Source organism: Lutra lutra, chromosome X, assembly GCF_902655055.1.
Source record: "Lutra lutra chromosome X, mLutLut1.2, whole genome shotgun sequence".
NCBI classification, from domain to species: Eukaryota; Metazoa; Chordata; class Mammalia; order Carnivora; family Mustelidae; genus Lutra; species Lutra lutra.
This window is the reverse complement of record NC_062296.1, coordinates 42,680,671-42,688,932: the sequence shown is the minus strand read 5'-3', so window position 1 is coordinate 42,688,932 and position 8,262 is coordinate 42,680,671.

Here is an 8,262-nt window from a genome sequence, read left to right as displayed (position 1 = left end):
ATTTGACAGAGAGAGACACAGGGAGAGAGGGAACACAAGCAGGGGGAATGGGAGAGGGAAAAGCAGGCTTCCCGCTGAGCAGGGAGTCTGATGCAGGGCTTGATCCCAGGACCCTGGGATCATGACCTGAGCTGAAAGCAGACACAATGACTGAGCCACCCAGGCACCCCTATATATATATATATTTTTTTTTTTTAGTTTTTTTTTTTTTTAAATTTAAGTTCAATTAGCCAACATACAGTACATCATTAGTTTTTGGTATTTTAAAAAGCAAAAACCAATTTTTTTTTCTTGTACTGAGAACTTTCAGGATTTGCTCTCTTAGTAACATTCAAAATACACCATAGAGCAGTGTTAACTATAGCCATCATATTGTACATTACATTCCCACTACTTTTTAATGTTATAACTGGAAATTTGTGCCTTTTGATCACTTCATCCAGTTCCCAGGCCCCCTCATCCCCTACTTTTGTTAACCACAAACCTGATCTCTCATTTTTAAAATGAGTTTCTTTTCTTTTGTTTTTGGATTCCACATATAAGTGAGGTCATAGAGTATTTGTCTTTCTCTGTCTGACTTATTTCACTTAACATAATCCCTTTAAGGTGCATCCCTGTTGTCACAGATGGCAGGATTTCTTCTTTTCTATGACTAAACACACACACATCACCAACAGTGCACAGGGTTCCTTTTTCTCCATATTTGCCAGCATTAAGTATCTCTTGTCTTTTTTTTTCAAAAAAAGATTTATTTATTTACTTGAGAGAGAGGGAGCAGGACCTGGGGGAGGGGAAGAGGGAGAGGGAGAAGCAGACTCCCTGCTGAGCAGGGAACCCAGCACAGGGCTGGATCCCAGGACCCTGGGATCATGAGCTGAGCTGAAGGCAGACGCTTAACCAACTGAGTCACCCAGGCACCGGTATCTCTTGTCTTTTTTATGATAGCCATTCTAACAGGTATGAGATGATATTTCACTGTGCTTTTATTTTGCATTTCCCTAAAGATTATTGATATTGAGTACGTTCTTTAAAATTATTTTTATTAACATATAATGTATTATTTGCTCCAGGGGTAGAGGTCTATGAATCATTAGGCTTACACATTTCACAGCACTCACCATAGCCCATACCCTCCCCAATATCCATAACCCAAACACCCTATCCCTACCTCCCATCCCCCAGCAACCCTCAGTTTGTTTTGTGAGATTAAGAGTGATGTTGAGTATGTTTTCATGTATCTGTCAGCCATTTCTATAACTTCTTTGGAGAAATGTCCATTCAGGCTTTTGCTCAGTTTTTAATTGGATTGCTTGCTCTTATTGGGTTGTATGAGTTCTTTAATATTTTGGATAGTAATCCCTTATATGATATATGGGGTATATGACATATGATTTGCAAAATTTTCTCCCATTCCATAGATTGACTTTTTATTTTGTTGTTGATCTTGTTTTTTTTCCCCTGTGCAGAAGATTTTAGTTTGATGTGATTCTACTTGCTTATTATATTATTATTATTATTTTTATTTTGTTGCTTACACTTAAGGTGTCATCCCCAAGAGATCATGGCCGAGATTCATGTCAAGGAGCTTTCTTCTTTTTTTCCTAGGAGTTTTATGGTTTAAGTTCTTACAAATTGTGTGACATAGAAGTCTAGTTTTATTCTTTTACATGTGAATATCCAATTTCCCCAACACCATTTATTGAAGGAATAGTCTATTCTCTATTGGGTGTTCTTGGCTTGCTTGTCAAATATTAGTTGACAGTATATACTTGTCTTTATTTCTGGGATCTCAATTCTTTTCTTTTTTTTTTCTTAATTTATTTGACAGACAGAGATCATAAGGAGGCAAAGAGGCAGGCGGTGGGGGGTGGGGAAGTGGGGGAAGGGGCAGGGAGCAGGCTCCCTTCCCAGCAGAGAGCTAGATGCGGGGCTTGATTCCAGGACCCTGAGATCATGACCTGAGCCAAAGGCAGAGGCTTTAACCCACTGAGCCACCCAGGTGCCCCTCTCTTTTCTATTGATCTTTGTATCTGTTTTTATGCCAATGCCATGTAGTTTTGATTACTTAAGCTTTGTGATACAGCTTGAAATCAGGAAATGTGATGCTTCCCAATTTGTCCTTCTTTCTCAGGATTGCTTTGGTTATTCAGTGTCTTTTATGGTTCTATATAAATTTGAGGATTGTTTTTTTTTCCATTTCTGTAAAAAAAAATGCAATTCGATTCTTGATAGGGTTTGCATTGAATCTATAGATAGCTTTGGGTAGTATGGACATTTTAACAATATTAATTCTTTCCATCTATGAAACAGGATACTTTCCAACTTTTTGTGTTCTTCAATTTCCTAAATCAATGTTTTGTAGGTTTCAGTGTAGTGACCTTTCACCTCCTTGGTTAAATTTATTCCTAAGTATTTTATTGTTTCTGGTGCTAGTGTATGTGAGATTGCTTCTTTTTCATTTGTTTCAGATTTTATTTAAATTCTAATGAGTGAACATAAAGTATAATATTGGTTTCAGGAGTAGAATTTAGTGATTCATCACTTACATGTAACACCGAGTGCTCAACACAAGTGCGCTCCTTAATATCCATCACCCATTTAGTCCGACCCTTGCCCGTCTACCCTCCCTCATCCCACAGTTTGTTCTCTATAGTTAAGAGTCTCTTATGGTTTGCTTCCCTCTCCTTTTTTCCCTCTTCCTCTATGTTCATCTGTTTTGTTTATTAAATTCCACATATGAGTGAAACCCTATGGCATTTGTCTTTCTCTGACTGACTCTTTCACTTAGAAAAATATACCGTAGCTCCATCCACATTGTTGCAAATGGCAAGATTTCATTCTTTTTGATGGCTGGATAATAGTATCACCTCTTCTTTTTTTAAAAAAATGTATTTATTTGAGAGGGTAGGAGGAGGGTCAGGAGAGAAGCTTTAAGCAGACTCCCTGCTGAGCATGGAACCCCATGTGGGCCATCCTATAAATTATGGTACAGGTGAGGTACCACCAGTGTACAAGTTATGCCTCTATTGGCAGGTCTCACATAAGTCATTTCCTACCACTTGCCACTTTTCAGTTCTTTATGTACATTTACATGAAGAATCCATATAAGAGTGTTGAATTTCTTAGATATATGAACCAAGGGAATAATTGCCATTACATAATGAGTAATCCCATGCTATTCCATATAGTACTTCAGTGTTTAAAGACAATTCTCAGTCTGTTCACCCAGAGAACCAAGCCTGCATTGTGAGGAATAGAGACAGTCTCACATGTTAGTGAGCATTTGTGGTGTATGGCTCTAATTGGCTCTCTGAGTTGTCTGAGTTCCCTCATGGCAAGGGACCATGGAACCCATTGCATGACCCCTTTACTGCTTCTCTCTACATCATTAGGCCCCTTTACTTCTTCTCTCCACCTCATTTACTGCTTCATCTCTACATCCCCAAATCCTTGGCCTCCTTCCCTAGCTAGCTCAGATGCCATGATCTTCCATGCACTCCTTCCTCTGACAATTCTCCCAGTTCCCTTGGCCACCTAGTACAAATGCATCAAGTTTATGGACAACTTCAATGAGATGCCCTTGTCACAAAGGCTGTTACTGGGGATGGGTGGTGGATACCTTCTCTCACCCCATCAGGCCAGGAACCTCTGTGGGGAAGGAAACCCAGAAGCAGCTGCAGGAACTCTAGGAGGAGTGAGCTTGATAATGCTATGGGATACAGCAAAGGCGGTCCTAAGGGGGATATACATAGCCATCCAAGCCTCCCTCAAAAAAATTGAAAAATCCAGAACACACCAGCTGTCTCTACACCTTAAAGAATTGGAGAATCAACAACAAATCAAACCAACTCCACACATAAGAAGGGAAATAATCAACATTAGAGATGAGATCAATGAGGTAGAAACCAGAGATACAGTAGAACGTATCAATGAAACTAGAAGCTGGTTTTTTGAAAGAATCAATAAGATTGATAAACCATTGGCCACACTAATCCAAAAGAAAAGAGAGAAAGCCCAAATTAATAAAATTATGAATGAAAAGGGAGAGATCACAACTAACACCAAGCAAGTAGAAACAATCATCAGAAGTTATTATCAACAGTTATATGCCAATAAGCTAAGCAACCTAGATGAAACGGATGCATTCCTGGAAAACTATAAACTCCCAAAATTGAACCAGGAAGAAATTGACAACCTGAATAGACTGATATCTAGTAACGAGATTGAAGCAGTGATCAAAACCTCCCAAAAAACAAGAGCCCAGGACCTGATGGATTCCCTGGGGAATTTCTACCAAACTTTCAAAGAAGAAATAATACCTATTCTCCTGAGGCTGTTTCAAAAAATTGAAGCAGAAGGAAAATTTCCAGACTCTTTCTATGAAGCCAGCATTACCCTGATCCCCAAACCAGGAAAAGACCCTACCAAAAAGGAGAATTTCAGACCAATATCACTGATGAATATGGATGCTAAGATTCTCAACAAGATCCTAGCAAACAGGACCCAACAGCACATTAAAAAGATTATCCAAGGAGGAGTCAAGATGGCGGAGAAGTAGCAGGCTGAGACTACTTCGGGTAGCGGGAGATCAGCTAAAATAGCTTATCTAAAGATTGCAAACACCTACAAATCCAACGGGAGATCGAAGAGAAGAAGAACAGCAACTCTAGAAACAGAAAATCAACCACTTTCTGCAAGGTAGGACTGGCGGAGAAGTGAATCCAAAGCGACGGGAAGATAGACCGCGGGGGGAGGGGCCGGCTCCCGGCGAGCGGCGGAGCAACGGAGCACAAAATCGGGACTTTTAAAAGTCTGTTCCACTGAGGGACATCGCTCCAGAAGCTTAACTGGGGTGAAGCCCAGGCGGGGTCAGCGCGGCCTCAGGTCCCGCAGGGTCGCAGAAGGATCGGGGGTGTCTGAGTGTCGCAGAGCTTACCGGTATTAGAACGGGGAAGCCGGCTACAGAGACAGAGCCGAGGAGTGACTCTCAGCTCGGGGTTGCCTTGAACCGGTCGCAGGCTCGGTCAGCTCGGAGCGCGGCCGGAGGCCAGGGTGATGGGAGTCATTGGGCGCTGTTCTCTGAGGGCGCACTGAGGAGTGGGGCCCCGGGCTCTCTGCTCCTCCGGGCCGGAGACTGGGAGGCCGCCATCTTCACACCCGTCCTCCAGAACTCTACGGAAAGCGCTCAGGGAACAAAAGCTCCCAAAAGCAAACCCAGCAAACCCGAGCGGATTACTCAGCCCGGCCCCGGGTAAGGGCGGTGCAACTCCGCCTGGGGCAAAGACGCTTGAGAATCACTACAACAGGCCCCTCCCCCAGAAGATCAACGGGAAACCCAGCCAGGACCAAGTTCACCTACCAAGGAGTGCAGTTTCAATACCAAGGAGAGCGGCGGAATTCCAGAGGAGAAGAAAGCAAAGCACGGAACTCATGGCTTTCTCCCCATGATTTTTTAGCCTTGCAGTTAATTTAATTTTTTTCTTTTTCAATTTTTTTTCTTTTTCTCTTCTTCTGCTAAATTTTTTTTAACTTTTACCGTTTTCTTTTTTAACGTTTTTTAAATGGTTTATCTAATATATATATATTTTTTTCCTCTTTTATATTTTTTCTTTATCGGCTTTCTTTTTTTTAATAGTTTCTTTTTTTTTTCTTTCTGAACCCCTTTTTATCCCCTTTCTCCCCCCTCACAATTTGGGATCTCTTCTGATTTGGCTAAAGCATATTTTCCTGGGGTTGTTGCCACCCTTTTAGTATTTTACTTGCTCCTTCATAAACTCTTATCTGGACAAAATGACAAGGCGGAAAAATTCACAACAAAAAAAAGAACAAGAGGCAGTACCAAAGGCTAGGGACATAATCAATACAGACATTGGTAATATGTCAGATCTAGAGTTCAGAATGACGATTCTCAAGGTTCTAGCCGGGCTTGAAAAAGGCATGGAAGATATTAAAGCAACCCTCTTGGGAGATATAAAAGCCCTTTCTGGAGAAATAAAAGAACTAAAATCTAACCAAGTTGAAATCAAAAAAGCTATTAATGAGGTGCAATCAAAAATGGAGGCTCTCACTGCTAGGATAAATGAGGCAGAAGAAAGAATTAGCGATATAGAAGACCAAATGACAGAGAATAAAGAAGCTGAGCAAAAGAGGGACAAACAGCTACTGGACCACGAGGGGAGAATTCGAGAGATAAGTGACACCATAAGACGAAACAACATTAGAATAATTGGGATTCCAGAAGAAGAGGAAACAGAGAGGGGAGCAGAAGGTATATTGGAGAGAATTATTGGAGAGAATTTCCCCAATATGGCAAAGGGAACAAGCATCAAAATCCAGGAGGTTCAGAGAACCCCCCTCAAAATCAATAAGAATAGGTCCACACCCCATCACCTAATAGTAAAATTTACAAGTCTTAGTGACAAAGAAGAGATCCTGAAAGCAGCCCGGGAAAAGAAGTCTGTAACGTACAATGGTAAAAATATTAGATTGGCAGCAGACTTATCCACAGAGACCTGGCAGGCCAGAAAGAGCTGGCATGATATATTCAGAGTACTAAATGAGAAAAACAGGCAGCCAAGAATACTATATCCAGCTAGGCTATCATTGAAAATAGAAGGAGAGATTAAAAGCTTCCAGGACAAACAAAACTGAAAGAATTTGCAAATACCAAACCAGCTCTACAGCAAATATTGAAAGGGGTCCTCTAAGCAAAGAGAGACCCTAAAAGTAGTAGATCAGAAAGAAACAGAGACAATATACAATAACAGTCACCTTACAGGCAATACAATGGCACTAAATTCATATTTCTCAATACTTACCCTGAATGTTAATGGGCTAAATGCCCCAATCAAAAGACACAGGGTATCAGAATGGATAAAAAAACAAAACCCATCTATATGTTGCCTACAAGAAACTCATCTTAAACCTGAAGACACCTCCAGGTTTAAAGTGAGGGGGTGGAAAAGAACTTACCATGCTAATGGACATCAGCAGAAAGCAGGAGTGGCAATCCTTCTATCAGATCAATTAGATTTTAAGCCAAAGACTATAATAAGAGATGAGGAAGGACACTATATCATACTCAAAGGAACTGTCCAACAAGAAGATCTAACAATTTTAAATATCTATGCCCCTAATGTGGGAGCAGCCAACTATATAAACCAATTAATAACAAAATCAAAGAAACACATCGACAAGAATACAATAATAGTAGGGGATTTTAACACTCCCCTCACTGAAATAGACAGATCATCCAAGCAAAAGATCAACAAGGAAATCAAGGCCTTAAATGACACAGTGGACCAGATGGACATCACAGATATATTCAGAACATTTCATCCCAAAGCAACAGAATACACATTCTTCTCTAGTGCACATGGAACATTCTCCAGAATAGATCACATTCTTGGTCCTAAATCAAGTCTCAACCGGTATCAAAAGATTGGGATCATTCCCTGCATATTTTCAGACCACAATGCTCTAAAGCTAGAACTCAATAACAAGAGGAAATTTGGAAAGAACCCAAATACATGGAGACTAAACAGCACCCTTCTAAAGAATGAATGGGTCAACCAGGAAATTAAAGAAGAATTGAAAAAATTTATGGAAACAAATGATAATGAAAACACAACGGTTCAGAATCTGTGGGACACAACAAAGGCAGTCCTGAGAGGAAAATATATAGCGGTACAAGCCTTTCTCAAGAAACAAGAAAGGTCTCAGGTACACAACCTAACCCTACACCTAAAGGAGCTGGAGAAAGAACAAGAAAGAAACCCTAAACCCAGCAGGAGAAGAGAAATCATAAAGATTAGAGCAGAAATCAATGAAATAGAAACCAAAAAAACAATAGAACAAATCAACGAAACTAGGAGCTGGTTCTTTGAAAGAATTATTAAGATTGATAAACCCCTGGCCAGACTTATCAAAAAGAAAAGAGAAAGGACCCAAATAAATAAAATCATGAATGAAAGAGGAGAGATCACAACGAACACCAAAGAAATACAGACAATGATAAGAACATACTATGAGCAACTCTACGCCAACAAATTTGACAATCTGGAAGAAATGGATGCATTCCTAGAGACATATAAACTACCACAACTGAACCAGGAAGAAATAGAAAGCCTGAACAGACCCATAACCAGTAAGGAGATTGAAACAGTCATCAAAAATCTCCAAACAAACAAAAGCCCAGGGCCAGACGGCTTCCCGGGGGAATTCTACCAAACATTTAAAGAAGAACTAATTCCTATTCTCCTG